A 17121-nucleotide genomic window follows, 5' to 3' on the forward strand; every position below is an offset into this window, starting at 1 on the left:
CGATAGGACGCCGCATCAGCCCTCACACTCCGGCCACACACACACACTCACACATACGGCCACACACACAAACATGCACACTCACACACACACACGTAGCCACATACTCACACATACACACACACAAGGCCACACACACACGGCCACACACACACACATGCACGCACACTCACACACACACACGGCCCCACACGACCACACACATGACCACACACACACACACACGGCCACACACTCACACAGGGCCACACACACACATGGCCACACACTCACACACGGCCACACACACGGCCACAAACACACACATGGCCACACACAACCACACACACACTCACACACACAAACACACGGCCACACACTCACACGCGGCCACACACACAGACACATGGCCCCACACACTCTCACACACGCGGCCACACACACACACACGGCCACACACTCATACACACAAACACACACGGCCACACACACACACAGCCACACACTCACGCGGCCATACACTCACACACACGGCCACACACACACATGGCTACACATTCACACATGCAGGCACTGCTTGAGACAGTCGATCGTGTCAGGGAGAGTCAGGCTGGAGGCCGGCTCTGATGCCAGGACAGGATTTCCTCTGCAGCCTGGCCAGGGGTGGGGGTGCGAGGCCTCAGGCCCCTGCCTTGTCTCCGTGCAGCACGGACCCCCCGCGGGCTGGCCCCTCGGAGAAGCAGCGAGGCTTGCAAGGAGCAACTTCCACCATGTGGAAGCCCCACCATCTGGGGATCCGTGGGCAACACCAGGCTGGCCTGCAGCCTCTCGAAGCCCTTTGTCAGCGCTTCTGTCTAAGCACTCCCTCTGGCCACAGGACCAAGCTCACCGAGTCTGCAAGGAACCCCAGTGACCCCAAGCAAAGACATGACCCCCCCAAGGTCACCAAGCAAGGGACGCCAGCCCAGCCTGAAGCCAAGCCTGGAAGCAGCGACCCCTCATCTCCCGGCTTTGCTCTCAGAGGAGACAGAGCCAGAGCAGTCAAAGCGGGGACAGACTGCAAACGCCGCGCCCTCGCCGGCCACTTCCGCCTGGCTCCAAGCAGCACCGCGCTGAAAACGCGTTTCAGGTCGCTTTACCTCCAGCAGGCTCCTCTGCCCTGTGCTGGGCGTCCTTTGTCTGCTCCTGGCTTGGTTCCGCCCCGAGGTGCCCCACGCGGCGGGCCTGTTGCTGGGCAGCTCTCCTGGCTGGCAGTCAACCTGCCTGCTTTACCCCTGAAGGTCCATTTACACAAAAAGGCCTTGCCGGGCAGAACGGCCCACCTTTGATTTGCTCACCTCTCACATGGAAAGACGGCTCGGGGCACACGTCTACACTCGGGAAAAGCCTGAAATGCAGTCTGCGGGGAAACAAGGCTTTGGAAAGCGTTCTCGGGAAGGCACGATCCTAGCTCAGGTTCTGCTCGAAGGGAGAGCTAAATGGAAGAGGCTGGAGCAGAATCAGCCCAGGAGAACCCAGCCAGGGAGAGAGTTCGCAGTGCCCGTGAGCCGCAAGGCACCCAGAGAAGGAACGCAGAGGTGAAGACAGAAACAGCTCGCCTTGGGTCAGTCTCAGCCTCTGGAGCTGGGTTGGGAAGGATTATCATCTGCCCACCAGGCAAAGAGGGTGGAGAATGGGACAGTGGCTGGGATGCCAGTGCAGACAGCAGACCCTCTATTCCTCACGCAGTTCCCACCACCTAAGATGCGCACTTCACGGGCAAGCGTGGCCCTCAACCCTCCAGGCTGAACGGGACCGGCACTCGCTGGACCACCAGGGAATGAGCTTCACCACCCACTCCCGTGAGATGAGCACCCACAGACCTGCAAGCCCCCCGGAGCCCTCACACCCCTCCCACCAAGCCCAGGTCTGGGGCACAGGACCCACAGCATCCTGCTCGACTCAGGCGGCCACACGTGGTGACAAGACCACGCGGGTTCCTCCCCACGGACCCCTGGCCTTCGCAGAACTCATCCAAGGGCCGCTGGACCACAGGGTGCGCTTTCCCCAACCCTCATCTGACCTGTCCACACCCAACCGAAAACTCAGTCACAGCTCCCTGTGGCCTAAAGCTATGGTCCCCAAAGTAGGATGGGGCGGGGAGGCATGGCAGGGTGGTGGAAAGAAGACCAGAACTTTTATTTGCATTTAGCTTTTTCTTCTCACTCTTTCTTATTTCTGTTTGTCTGTGCCTTGGGAGGCACACAGCAGTTTAGCACAGTAGTATACGCATGTCATTTATAAATAAGTAACTAGACAAGTGCATCCTCAAAGTTTACTAATAGGGGTGCGTCACCAAGAGTGAGCAGGCCTCCAGACAGGAGGATAAACTCAACCCCTGAGCCAGGCTCACCTGTCCGGCCTGCATCTCCCTCAGGCTCCAGCGCAGGCAATCATGGCGAGATGGGGCTACGGTCCATCCACTGGGACAAGTCACACTCTCGTCTCACCCCAACACTGCCCGCTCGCCCAGCTGCCAGTCACCACGCGGCTGGCTCCCGCTCCGCCTCTGGGAGCACAGCCCTACCACCATCCCTTCCACCAGGCCCCTGGCCGCCCCGCCCCGCCCCGCGCCTGAGGCTCCCACAAGCCACTCTCCATGCGGAGCGCCACAGCATTATTTCCAAACTAGGAACTCATCATCTCCCATCCCTTCTCACACCCAACGGTGGATGCTTCAACTCTTCTAGGACAAGAGTAAACTTCAGCCCCGGAACCCACGGCCTGGCTCCTGGATCACCTCTCTCCCCGCACCTCCGCACTCCAGCACAGGGATGCACTCCTATCCTCCCGCCCATGTTCCCTCATGTTCCCCTTCAAATTCAGCCTCCAAGTCCTTCTCCAGGAAGCCTTCCCCAAATCCTGACTCGCTCCCTGAAACTGTCTATGTGCTTTTAGCATTCATGATAATCGCTCTCCATGAAGGATGCTCCCACGGGGTGTTCAACGGATACGTCTCCTTCCACACAGAAACGCAATGACTGGACCCCACTTCGCACCTTTGGCCATGCTCACGGTCAGAGCTCCAGACCCCACTGTGTGGCGAGCCAATCCATCTTTCACCACACCCTCCCCTGGACCCTACACTCCCACCCATAAGGAACAACCTGCCCCGCCCCCTAAAAGCTGAACTATCCAACTGCTCCCACAGTTTCCTCATCTTGGAGGAACCTCCCCTCTCAAGACGCAGCTCACGAGTCCTCCTCCAAGAGGCCCGCCCTGCCCTCTCCTCCTCGGTGTCCCTCCTGGGCACAGTACCGAAAAGCACAGCCACTGGCTTCACACCAGCACCTGCCCTGTCCATACACCTGCCTCCCTCTAGCCTGGGGGCTCAGCAGGACCAGGGCCTAGTCGGAGTCTTCACAGGCCCCAAGAGACTTTCTTTGTCCAACACAAGGCCTGGTGAGCTTGTGTTTGTCACTCAGTTGTGTCTGACTCTTTGCAACCCCATGGCCTGTAGCCCACCAGGCTCCTCTGTCCATGGGATTCTCCAGGCAACAACACTGGAGTGGGTAGCCATCTCCTCCTCCAGGGGATCTTCCCAACCCAGAGATCGAACCCAGGTCTGCTGCATTGCAGGCAGATTCTTTACCATCTGAGCCACCAGGGAAGCTCATTTTGCACAGATTCCCCTTTCTCCTTTCCTGCAAGATGCTTTCTGCCACAACTCTCTTTTTCCACCCTCCCTTCAAGGGAATAACACTAACAGTATAACAACACATCCGCAGGCTTTTCCATCTCCAACACCGAATGAGGACTGCCCGTGAAAAGGAAGCGAGGCAGCAGTGGGTGGGAGCTGGCTGGTCACACAACACTGGGTCCACAGCTCCTCAGGACAGTGGCCACAGAGGGCTGGACCCACCACCACCTCAGACATTCCTCGGGCACACACCGGGCATGACAAACAGGCGCTGGTGCCAACTTAAAACCTCACCAAGAGGGGAGGACTGTGGGAGAGGAAGAAATCAAGAGAGACAGATCCTTTGTCTTCCCCACACACTTAAGAACATCCTGAAATTGCCAACGGCCTTTGATCAGGCCTGCCTCAGTCAAGCAAGGCCTCCGAATTTCAGAGAGTACCAGACACGGGTTTCCAAAAATTACTAAGTCTCCACATCGCTTGGCACCTGGCCCTCCTCTTCTGCCCTCCCCCTCCCGCTGCAGCCAGGACGTCACACAGGGAGGCCGCGGTCCCCACGCCCGTGGAGCTGTCTGGCACCGCAGGGACGCAGGTGGGCCCCCAACAGCCCCCTCTGGCCTGCAGGGCCCCCGGGGCAGCCAGGACCCACACCTGGGCCATGCTAGATCACTGCCAGGGCACGTCACCCTGAAGCTGCAGACCAGGATCTCAGGCAGGCCTCGCCTCCTTAACCCCAAATCTCCCTCTGTGGGAGCTTCTGTCCAAAGCCGAGAGTCCATCTGCGAAGCGTGGGTGTCTCTTGCAGGTGAATGCCCTGGGCTCCTTTGGGCAGACCTCTGCAGACCCGACCACCTCCCTCCCGGCCAACCGCGCCCAGCTCTTCACAAACACTCGCACGTGATCCTAGCAACAGCCCCAGAAGACAAATGCCAGTCTCACATCAGCCCACTTTACAGACGGGGAAATTGAGGGCTAGCCACGTGAAGTGAGCTTCCCCAGGCCCCACAGCTAGGAAACTCCCAGGCCAGAAAGAAAACTGTGACACTGCTCTCCTGCTAAGCCTGTTCTCTCAAACCCAAAGAACACACTCCCCCCAGCCTTCCTCAGTCTACAAATGAGGAAACAGAGGCTCAGGGCTGCAAGACAACTGGCCCGAGGTCAAGTTCAGCTGAGAAGGAGAAGCCAAGCCTCTCCCGCTGAGCCTTCAGCAGCCCTTCCTCCCACTCCCAACACCACGGCGAAGAGAAAACCCACTCAAACTCGCAGGCCAAAGGAGAACGATCCCTGATGTGGTCCAACCCTAAGCGTGCAGGCCTCGTGCTCCCTAGGGCTCCTGTCCCCTAACTGGAGAGTGGAGCCTGCTGGCTCCCTGTCCTTGTCCTTTCTGCCACCCGGCCCAGAAAGCCCGAGTCAGCACTGGTGAGGCCTGGAAGCGAAGACCTGGAGCCTCAGCACAAAATGAAGCGTCTGCTTGTGACCTGGCATGAACAGGTCACTTGCCTCAGAGAAATTCTAGCATCACCCAATTTGGAAACTCGGGAAATGAGTCATGCCTCTGTTAGGATGCCAGAGAAGTGCCCTTCCCTCACAGAGAAGGAAACTGAGGCAGAGAGCAGGGGCGGGTGACAGGCCGACGCAGGAGGGACTTCTGGATGCAGACACCCCACTGTGGTCCTGCTCCTCCCTGAAGATCCAGGAGAATCCAGTGCCACCCTTCAGGGCACAGGCGCTCACCCCTTTCTCGCTGGCTCTGTCTTTATCCCCTTGGCTTTTAAACCCAGAAACTTCTACCAAAAGCAGGCACATACAAAAAGGAGCCACGTCCATCACGACGGGAAGCTCCCTCATCAAGCCACCGAGGTCTAAACCGGCTCCTAATTAATATTAACCCTCCAAATCAGAGTCATGCTCAGAAAACCTTGGATGAAGAGACACAGGGCGGGAGGGGAGTCTCCAATTTTCTTCTTACTTCATCTGGAAAATTAAGAGCACCGCTGATTTGAACAAGAAATCATCAAGGAAACCAATCACAACTCCACAAGGCCCGTAGCATGATGGACTTGGATGTGTAACCTGCCACTCGCATGCCCTGAAATTAAAATGATTGTGGCAAGAATAGCAATGATGGCCTGGGTCTGTCTCTCCTCCTCCATCCTTAGCAGACACAAAAACCCCTAGAGGAGAGTCTGAAGGCGAGATCAGCCAAGAGATCGTCCTCAGCTGCCACAATAAAGCGGCACAAACCCGGTCAAAGACTGCACACCCCGGTCCTTCGGGGTGCAGGCGTCCCCCGGGACCCTTTACCTGCAGGATAACCATGGGGGCAGCCAACGCAGAGCACCAAAGGGGGAGGGGTGTCTGGAGACCCTCCACTCCAAACCCAACATTTATTTGCTGTTTCTGCATTAATTACAATAAACTGCTTCATAGCCTAGTGATCACTTAATGGAGCAGCAAATATGGCTTTTTCCCTATAATTAGTCAATGTAATCTACAACGAGCTTGCCCCTCCGGGCCACCCCTTCCCATCCTCTGCACACTAATACTCACACACACCCCGTGTCTCCCCGCCTCCACCACGATCCACTTAAGAGTCAGAATCTCACCCCCTGTCTCCGACAACACCCAGCCAGTTGACTCCACCCGACAGATACGAAGCTGAGGGGACAAATCTGGAAATGAACAAAGAGATCAAGGTGGGCAACCGGTAGATGCCCTAAGATGCTGGGGGCTCCCGCAGCAGACAATCCAAAGGCAGGGACCTACCAGGCAAGGGCTGGGAATGTGTCCTGGAGCTCTGCTCACAGACGCCCACTCACATGATGGGCTGCCCTCAGGACTCAGCTGGGAAAGAATCCGCCTGCAAGGTGGGAGACCTGGGTTCGATCCCTGGGTTGGGAAGATCCCCTGGAGAAGGGAAAGGCTGCCCACTCCAGTATTCTGGCCTGGAGAATTCCTTGGTCCACGGGCTCAGAAAGTGTCGGACATGACTGAGTGACTTTCCCATCACGTATACACATGACGGGACCCATGGGTTTGTGGATCAAAACCTCTTACTCCTAGTCCTCAGGTAAAAGGCTCTGTGAGAAGATAACACCACCCCGATACTAATGTTTTCCCTCCCTCTCAACCGTCCTTGGTCACAGTTGGGAGCCTGTCTTTCCCTGAAGTTATTCCTTCCTTCTAAACATTCCCCAAACCTCTTCAACCATTCAGCCAGTGAGTCCAGGGACCACTGGAGGTCAAAGGAACAAGCCTGCCTTGAAACGCTTGCCGACACCATCTAAGGTTCCTGACAAAATAAAAGCACTGCCTTACTCTTGAAAACTCGGGTAGATTAAGGATACCAACATCCCCCTCTTACGATTCTCTCTACTTAGCACTGATAAGCAGCTGACTTCAGGTGTTTTCATCTCCAGCAAGAGCAGAAAACTTTGCATCTTTCTCAGTTTCATGATACAAAATAAAATTTTAAAAAACTCCCTGGTCACGGGGTTGGGGTTGGGGGGTGGCATCGAGGGAAGGAATTAACATGTTCTAAGTGTCAACTGTCCACCAGCTGCCTTATCTACAGCGCCTCACGTCTCATTTCGGACCCACAACTCTATCACCCAGTTTTTTAGATAAAGAACTGAAGCTCAGAAAAGCACAGATGCCTTCCTAAGGTCACAGAGTTAGTGGCAGCGAGATTCCAACCAGATCCTTGTGGGCCCAAAGGCTGTGCCCCATTGAGGCACATGCCTCGTGGACTGTAGTGTCCACACCTGTCCGCATCCAAAGGACAGCAATTCCACTCAAGTCACATATATTCCTAGGCAAACATAATGCACTTGTGTGTGTGTGTACACACATGCTCTTTCGCAGTTCTCAAATATCATGTTTCAACATAATAGTAAGGAGGAAGACGGCTGCCCTTAAAACAACTCTCCAACGACCAAGGCAATCACTTTGCCAAGCCTGCCATACAGGACATCACCCTTCCTGACAACACAGTAACTCGCACATCAGCGTGCTACGTGCCAGGCACCATCCTGAGTGCTTCACATTTCAGCTCCTGTAATCCTCACAACAATCCCATGAAGACAACACTACCTCCACCTTACAGGAAGCTAAGGCACAGAACATTTAGATGAACTTGCTCAAGGTCACATAGCTGGTACACGGCAGAACAAGGACTCAGAGTCAGCCTAGTCCCGGGGCCCAGGCCCGGAGACACTAGGCCACCCCGCCTCCATAGGAAGGAGCAGGAAGAGCAGAGAGTGAGTCGGTGCAGGGACGGAGGGGTGGGGTCGCCCTACATTTGGAGCTTTCTTCCCTGTCCTTCCAGCCCCAAACCTGAAAGGACCCCAACTCATCCCCAAGCTGGTCTCATGATTGCTCTAACTCGAATAACTGTTCTATTCAAGCTCTCCCATCAGCATCTGTGACAGCAGCCTCGAGGGCCTCAGGGGCTGGTCTCTAGGTGGCTTTTAAAGCCCTTGCACAGGGGGACACAGGGGAGGGTGCCAGAGTTCAAACTCACAAAGCACTTCTGGACCCTCGGGGGCTTTGTCTGAAAAAGGGTCACTTTCCATGAACACAATCAGCCCTGCTCCTGGGGGGCCCAGGGGGGCTGATCATCCTCACTCCATCATCTCTCCACAGCTTGGGGACGAGCTCAAGTGACCGTTTCCACAGTTCCTTCGGCTTAACCCAAGGGGTTGTGCTGAAGAGGGGCTGCTCAGAGAGCTAGCACTGTGAATGCACAGGCTCTGAGCAAACAGGACGATGTGGCGATAAAGGCAATCACAACATGCTAACGTGGCAGTGAGCCAAACGCGAGCTGCCCAGGCAGGACTCTGCTCAAAAGAACTTTAATTGAATTCTTTCAGCAAGTGCAGCAGGAAAATTCATAATGAGGGCCCCCCTCCCCACTATGTCAGTCAGGTTCTACCGTTGTGTGGATCCAGTGAAAAATCATTTCTAACAAGGATATGGGACGTGTACGGACCTTAACCTGAACATCGTGTACTGTGAGGAAAAACAATGATCAAATCCCTGGATTTTTATTTTCAAAGCGATTTAAGTAAGGCATTCTGCCATAATCAGCTTTACTACCCCTATTAGCACAGGAAAACAAGTTCTGAACCTGGCTCCCTAGTGAAAAACGCAAAATTTGTATAATTAAAATTATACTTGTGAAATTCAAACACACTTTAATTTCCTAAGGGCCCCCTAATCAAGTCAGAAGTTCTTACTAAAACCAATTATCTGCTTTGAAAACAGACGAGGAAACAGATACACACAGCAGTCTTGTGCAGATTCACAGAGCAATCTTTTCCTAGGTTCAAACATCCTAATTTGTTCCATTTCCCACAGATAAGAGACAATGACCCTACTCGTTGGCTTTTATTCAGTGTTACGTGTGTAACTTTAAACATTTTTGTTGGCATTTAGAAATGACATATATAAGAAATATTCCAGAGGAAACTGAGTTGAAAGTGATGGGGGAAAAAAATGACATATATAAGAAATGACATATATAAGAAATATTCCAGAGGAAACCGAGTTGAAAGTGACAGGAAAAAAAAAAAACAAAACAGGCATGCACCAATAAATACACACTGCATTTCCACCTACCCACCCCACTCTAGGTCCTATGTAGGTATTTTTTCCCCTAAGATCTCACACCAGATTTTCAAACACTTGTCCATTAGTCTCTAGAAGGCTCACGCCAACACCGGGACGAGGCATGAGACAAATTCCGGCCTCACTTCTGGAAGTGTCTGACAGCAGGACCAGGCGTGTCCTCCCAAGGTCCCATCTGTTAAGAAGGCAAAACCCAGGTTCCTCACATGCTCACCAGGTAATCTGCCCGAAATGTTGCGGCTTCTCCTGAGTAACTGGAAATTCTTACACAAGAGCAGCATGGAAATACGCAACACTCTCCAAGGCACTAAAATATTTAAGAAGCAGTTGTTGCAATGTTCCATTTATACCATCAATATGAAATGTTATCAGTCTAGGGCTTTAAAAATAAAAAAGCCATTCGCCAACAGGCCTTCTCCTCCCACCACTGCCTGGAATTCATCTGAGAGATGAGAATATTGACTTTTCACACTCCTGGACCCGGCACTCCAACAGTGTGCACCTCTGGGATGTGGCCTCACCCGTCACTCACCCGGGCCCCAGCAGATAGAAGGTAAAATAAAATGCCTCCCGGTTGAAAACTTTACTTTTCAGTCGATGCGAAGACAGTGCTCGCTACACATGGCCTCTCAGGAGTGGAGAATCCGGCAGCCAAGTGAGCAGGATTTGGTGTTAAAACTTTCATTGGAAGACAGGGAGCTCGAGGGGGTACACAGCATACACGGGCACCCACGCACATGTGCTCAAGGAGACACATTCTGCTATGAGCAAGTCCTGGGAACAGCTCTGCCTTGCTGGACCCTTGCCTTCCTCCCACCGGAGCGGTCACCTCATTAATGTCACTCAGCATCACATTTTGCTACACTAGATCCTTCTGCACTCTCTTCCCGCAGGCAGCCCAAAGCCGGCTGCCATTGTAAACTTCTGTTCCTTGGGAAACTATCAAAAGCTTGGATTGGAAAAAAGCGAAAAAAAATCTCATAGGGCCTCTCTGCTCACACTTTTCCCTCCTCCATTTTCTTCTCTTTGGTGCTTTATTCAAAATCATTACACACACAAACCATACTCTGAAAGTCATCTACAACAAGCTGGCTTAAAAAAAAAAAAAAAGCTAGTGATTGGAGGGGCCCATCTCTTTGCAATTGCCCAAAGAGAATAATTCATTTTGGTGGAGGATATGGATGAAGCCCTGAATACATTCCAACATCATTTTCTGCCCTTCAAAACAATAAAAATGTAAAAACCCCAACGAAAGAAGGCCCAGGGTGGCAGGAAAGAGACTCTCTTGATCGCCACCCCGCCAAGGAATTTATTCTCCTGGATCTTCTAAAGCACTCTGTCCCCAGAATGCATCATCAAGACCATTTTATTAGATTTTTCTAAACCCTTGAAATTGTCACACAATTGAAACAGAAACAGCAATTTAGAGTTCTGAATGGATTTCTTAAAAAGAAGACTCCGTGCTGGCTCACATCCCCTCCTTGGCTGCGCCAGTCCCTAACCTAAATTTAAGGCCCTTTCGTACAAAACTCTATTTATCTTTTAAATCCTCCCCTGCCATAAAAGTTACACGGTCCCCTAATGCCTTAGATTCAGGACATTTGGGAGAAACTCATCCCAGACAACAGGCTAAAAAAAGAATCCATTAGCATTAACTTGCCCGTCACAGCCACTGACAAATAAATGAACGTGATGCTTTCAGATCAGTCATTGGGGGAACTGCCCCGAGGCAGATGAAGACCAGGCCCGGGAGACAGAAGGCTCACGGGGAGACCTCTCACACAGCGGCGTCTCCGCTGTGCCCTGGCTGCTCCCCAGGACTCCACTTTCAGGAGCAGCAAAAACAGGCATCAGATGCAGAAAAGGAAACGCACTCCCAGTGCCCACCGAGCATCGCCAGGATAAAGTGTGCTCCCTTGGAGAGCCGGTGACACGGAAGTTCCCACATCTCAACAGGCTGTTCTATCTGCCGCTCCTAGAAAGGGCCAACAGTACCCATCAACCCGTGAGCTTCCAGGGAAGAGCCTCTGACAATGCAGGCAGCGCCATCTCTCGCGGACAGTAACAGATAACGAGTGCCCACCCGGGACCCTCTACATGCAGGTACCACCCCAGGCCCTTCATCTGTATCCACTCGTACCAGTTCTAGAATGTAGGCAATATTAAAACCCCCATTTTACAGATGAAGAAATGGAGGCACAAAAACATTAAGTGACTTGTCCAAAACTCCACAGCTAGTTAAGCGGCACTTCACTGTGCTAAACAGGGTCTTAAAACACAGGCAACAGAAACCAACCTGAAGCTTCCTGACCAGCGTAGAACAATGCTACTCCTTGGCCTGAGCGCTGAATAGTGTCAGGCAAAGTGCAGGAACCTAAGATCTATTTCCTTATGATGGATGGAGTAAAGTGGTGTAAAGGAAGCAAGGAGTTGGGATTCAGACAGACCAAAGGCCAACCCTGACCCTTACTGGTTCTGTGATCCTCGGAAAGTTCCTTATCCTCCTCAGCCTCAGTTTCCCCATTTGTCAAATGGAGAGAATACCAACTCTTGCAAAGGACTATTGCAAGGATTAAACTAAAAATTAAGTAGACAGAGGCTTAGTATGCTTCCTCAAACATACTGACACACAATATGACAGTCATTATTCTAAATTAAGACTTTTCTTCTGGATTATTCAAGGTCTCAAAATAAAATAAGGAAGTATAGCAAGCTAAATAAACACCCTGAGAATTAACTTTCCAGAGAGCTAGGAGAGGGTGACAAAGGACACCCTTTTGTTCATGGGGCCCAGATACCTGTCCCACGTGGACCAACCACCCTTGGCTGCTGCTACATGTGCCATGGGGTGCTTGGCCCACAACCACACTTGCTCACAACTCTCACACCGCAGAGAAGGCAGAGGTCGTGATTCCCCATGATCCTTCATCCTTCCCACCAGGCAGCCACTCACCCGAAGGTGACCCCAAGCAGACATCACCTATGCAATCACAGGTCAGGACGCTCTGAGCCATGGGGCACAGGCATCGGTGTTCCATAGCCTGTGATTTCCAAACCAAGAAAAGACACGTCAACGTCTATACACAGTAAGGTCAAGATCCCAAGCTGGAGAAGGACAAAACACAGAACTCTGGAATTCTGTCTGTATTGTGGCCTACTGTTAAAAGAGACAAAAAGGAGGGGAGGGCGAGAAGGCGGAAACTAGAGAACGACAGGGCTCTTGGTAGCTGCCACACCCCCCGAATATCAGGGACAGTATCAGCCCAGAGCATCACTCCTGGAGAAGGGCCAGCAGCCAGAGAGAACGCATTCGGAGTCACACAGAGCACACAAGCCTGGGATGGGGACCTTCTCCCTAGAATGGCACAGCCTCAGTCCCCACAAGCATCCCAGCTCCCAAGCGCTGAAACCTGGTATGGAGAGCCCCACAATCCTGCACACACACAGCAGGGCTCCAGCACCCACGCAACAAGCATGGGAGTAGGTGCTCGGCCTGGCCTCCGAAGCCTTCCACGAGCTGGCCCCAGCCCACCGTCCGGGCCCCCTTCCAAGAGCCAAGCGGCACACACGCCTGCCTCCAGCTGCGAGTCCTGACCCCCCAGCCCTTGGTGGGAAGAACTGCATTCCTGCGTGTCTTCCTGCCTACCTGTCCTTCAGAACCTAGGGCAAAACCCACCTCCTCCGAGGGGCTGTCCTCTCCCCTCCTTCCCCTCAGTGCTGTCCCTCTCTTGCTTGCTTACTGCATCCTCCCAACAAGGGCAGCACCCCCTCCTCCCAACCCAGAGCTAACACCCCTGAAGACGAGCACAGCGTCTGTTCCACCATCCTGCTTTCCTTCTATCCAAACGGAGGTCAGGGTGTTCAAAAGACCATGGCTAGAAGCTAAGCGCTTTTTTAATTAGTAAAATCTGCCTGTGCCTTTATCGTTCTGTAGAAGTGATAAGGCATGAACCTAACCAACCATAAAACCCAGAACAAAGCACCTAACACAGTCCCGGGTGCTGGGCAGAGACCTGGTAAATAATTACTGAACGCCGAGCGGGGCATCTGAACGCATGAAAGCCATGGCCGGTGCCCAGCCCCCATCACCCTCGCCCTGCTGAGGGTTCCACACCGGCTGGTGCAGTGTACACTTGGCTCGCTGCTTCCCCGCCCTGCCACCGGGAAGCCCGCATGAGGGCAGGGCCTCCACCTCACCCTCCGCACCACTCCCCTGAGCCACATACAGCGTCTGGCCCACGGCAGGTGTGCGACAACACTCGGTGAATAAATGAATGAATAAGTGCATGCCTGGCACAATGCCTCATATTTTTTTGCTAATTTATTATTGTTGGAAGGCCCATCTCAAAGAACAGGTAAAGTGCTGTGGAAATGCAGAAAATGAGGGCAAAGGGACAGCATCTTGGAAGATGTAACAACTAAGCTGGGCTTTGAAAGAGGGTTCTATCTGGGACTTCCCTGGTGGCCCCGTGGCTAAGACTTCTGGCTTCCAATGCAGGGGGCCTGGGTTTGATTCCCTGGTCAGCGGACTAGATCCCACGTGCTGCAACCAGGAGTTCACATGCCACACTGAAAGATTCCTCATGCTCCAGCAAAGACCCAGTGCAGCCAATAAATAAAATAAATACTGAAAAAATAAAGGGTCAGAATGGCTTCAGTTCAGTTCAGCGCTCAGTCATGTCCGACTCTTTGCAACTCCATGAACCACAGCGTGCCAGGCCTCCCTGTCCTTAGAAACTGTGAGGTTTCTAAAAGTTGTACAGACCCCTGAGAGATATCCAGAGCTTAATCCCATGCCTCTTTTTAAAAAAGAAAGAAAGGGGGTTCTGTCTTGTACAACAGAGGGAAGGAAGGGTGGTGCAGTCAGGGACCCACAAAAGGGCAGTTCTTCGGGAAAGCAGAAGGAACACTCCGGGTGTCAGCTGCAAAAGGTGAGATGAGCTGCGGCATAAGCCAGAAGCAGATTCCCGGACAGATCCTGAAGGACCAAACCTACCAGGCTGAGTTCAGACTTTGCTCACTGGGCATCGGGAAGCCAATGAGGCTTTCCTACAGCACCCCAAAAGTGGAGTCAGCAAGCAGAAACAATGAGAGGAGCTCTGAATAAACCAAACAAACCAGATCAAACAAGAGGAAGACACGAACAGCCCCATCTCCCTTCCGTGTTCTTGGGCTCCTGGCTGGAGAACGTTTAGGTTTAAAAATACGAAACAGGAGGCCCCCAAAGACTGGCAGCTGGCTCCTCAGGCAGAGCTTTCCTCCTCCTCTCATCCCTGAGGGGCACAGGGGTCTCACCCGTCTGCCAGAAACATCTGACATAGAACACCGGCCCCCCGGCCTCCGGGTGGACTGACCTTAGCATTGAAATGCAAGCACGTGAGGAAAGGCAAAAATCCAAGGAAAGGACATTTGTAGGACGAGGTGCCCCTCCCTTCCGAGCTGACACCTGCTGCTGCCAGGAAGGCAGGAAAGAGCAGGAAGGAGCCGCGCGCCCCGACAAGAAGGAAGCTCAGCCACTAATCCCCCGAGGCCCTCGCTGCAGGAGAAGAGGCTGCTGACACCCCGCCACCGCGGGAGAAGAGGCTGCTGACACCCCGCCACAGCCCGGCTAGGGCCAGCAGCCCACCGGCAGTCGGTTAACTGCGGCGCCCCAGATGACAGCTGCAGATCACCCAGGATGGCAAGACGCTGGGAGGACCGACCCGCAGCAGCAGGGGAGGCCAGATGTCGAAAACTCATCCCTCGCCCTTGAGAAGCTGCCAAGAAACCGCTCCCCCGGAACAGGAGGTGGGTGGATGAAACGCTCGGGCTGCCCTGCACCCATCTGGAGAGCCTTCCAGGGGACAGGAAAACCTGGCTTCAGGCTTAACCTTGCCACAACTTAGCTACGTGGCCTGGAGCCACTGACGTTAACTTCCCAAGTGTCAGCTGCCTCCCCTGTGAAAAGAGCAGGCTGGATTCCACTTATTCACTGAACAGTTACCGAATGGCAGCCGTCAGCAGCCTTCTGCCATCAGGAGGCTTACATTCCAAGGAAGAATTTTCTTAGGTCATCTGCACCGTCATAATTTTTTTTTTATTCTACAAAAATAATTCTATGATGATAGTACCAGTAGACATTCTCTGGGTGCTACTTAAACAGTTCCACGTGGGGCAATCCATGATTCCCAGGTTTGAAGCAGAAGAAACTGAGGCCTACAGAGCCAGGGTCACCCAACTGTGACTGAAGGTAACTAAACAGGCTGAACAATGAGATTTCCCTTAATAAACAGATAAGGTTCTGGCCTCAGAAACTGAAGGAGGAAACTGGCCATCAGGGAGGTGGTGGTTTAGTCGCCTTGGGACCCCGTGGCCTATAGCCCACCAGGCTCCTCTGTCCATGGGATTTCCCAGGCAAGAACACTGGAGTGGGCTGCCATTTCCTTCTCCAGGGGAATCTTCCCAACTCAGGAATCAAACCTTTGCAAATGGATTCTTTACCACTGAGCCACCAAGGAACCGGGGGATGCCTTATTATACACGAGGATAATTAGGGCAGATGGTAAATTATGCCCAGACTCACTCTTGCCCCAAGATGCTGGGCAGTCTCCTGGTTTCTCCACACAAGGAAAAGAAACCAAAAGCTTGAGCAAAACTCTTCCAGGGACCCAACACTTCACCCAAAGAGACCAACAAAAGGGTATGATGACATGATTGATCCCAATCATTCCCATTTCTCCAATGGCTTCAAATTAAGTCATCTTTTTAGAGGAGTATGACCACTTTATTCTTTAAAGACAGAGGGGGGAAACTCTTACATGTTTTACCAAATGAAATAATCATCCAGAGAAACAGAAAGACACAGAACAGACCTATCTTCTTCTGATCAAAATGCACTTCACTAATTAATGGATACTGGTCTCCAGAGAGTTTGCCCTCGACTAGTTAATAATGCCCATTATACTTCACTTGAGATGTGAACATTCATATCGCAAAGGGGGAGAGACGAATTGCAGAATTCAAAACCCTTCCTCGGGTCGCTCATTAAAATTCTGGTCAAAACAGATTTTTATTTATATGATACATTAAAGAATATTATGACAGTCCTAATATGAAATCTGTTCTTCACTGCTACGAATTTTCTTTCGTATTCAGTTACAGTTTCTTTCCAGCAGTCTTGTTTTAACACCTCCATGGAATATTTCTCCGGTGAGTGTTAGCAAGGAGGGACAGCCAGAGAGCAGAGAAATGAATTTTAACTGAAAGACACGCTGACGCATCATTTACAAGTACACCACCCAGTCCCCGAGGGGGGGCACGGCTCACCTTGCCACTGGGACCCTCACACACACACACATGCACACACACACAACAATTTTGCAGGAGGTAAAAAATAAATAAGGCTTGAGTTAACATTCTACTCTCCTGTCGGCCAGGTTTTGGCCTCCAACACCACCTTCAGTCTGAAATTCCCCTGGTTGGACTCAAGTTCTGTCGGAAAATAACCGTTGACAAGGAAGGCGCTCTCTGCCCACCCTGCCCCAGCGGCCAACCAGCACAACGCACCCCCAACTCCAGAACCCCCGAAAGATGCCGAGGGCTCAGACGGAGAGAGGGCCCAGTGGGCAGAGTCCGCAGTGGGTGACGTCCCGGGGCCGGGGAGTCACCCGCCGGGGAAGCACCAGGGCCTGGGGTGCTGGCTGCCGTCCTACCCCCACAGCCCGGGGACCACTCAGAGCCACCCCCTCTCCACATCCCTCAGCACCCCCGAGGACAGACGCTGCGAGAAGGCACAGTTCTGGGCCGGGTTACACCACTGTGCAACTCAACAATGGTTTCCAGAAAAAGGAAATCCT

The 17121-nt window shown here is 52.7% G+C and overlaps 1 protein-coding gene across 15 annotated transcripts in view; it reads right to left on the reverse strand.

Moving 5' to 3' along the window:
* MSI2 (musashi RNA binding protein 2) overlaps positions 1–17121 on the reverse strand; it is a 406318-nt gene that overhangs the window by 380863 nt on the left and 8334 nt on the right. The gene's annotated exons all lie outside the window — the stretch shown is intronic.

Source organism: Bos grunniens, chromosome 19 (assembly GCF_055505025.1).
Source record: "Bos grunniens cultivar Pamir isolate PY7600 chromosome 19, Bosgru_T2T1.0, whole genome shotgun sequence".
NCBI lineage: Eukaryota > Metazoa > Chordata > Mammalia > Artiodactyla > Bovidae > Bos > Bos grunniens.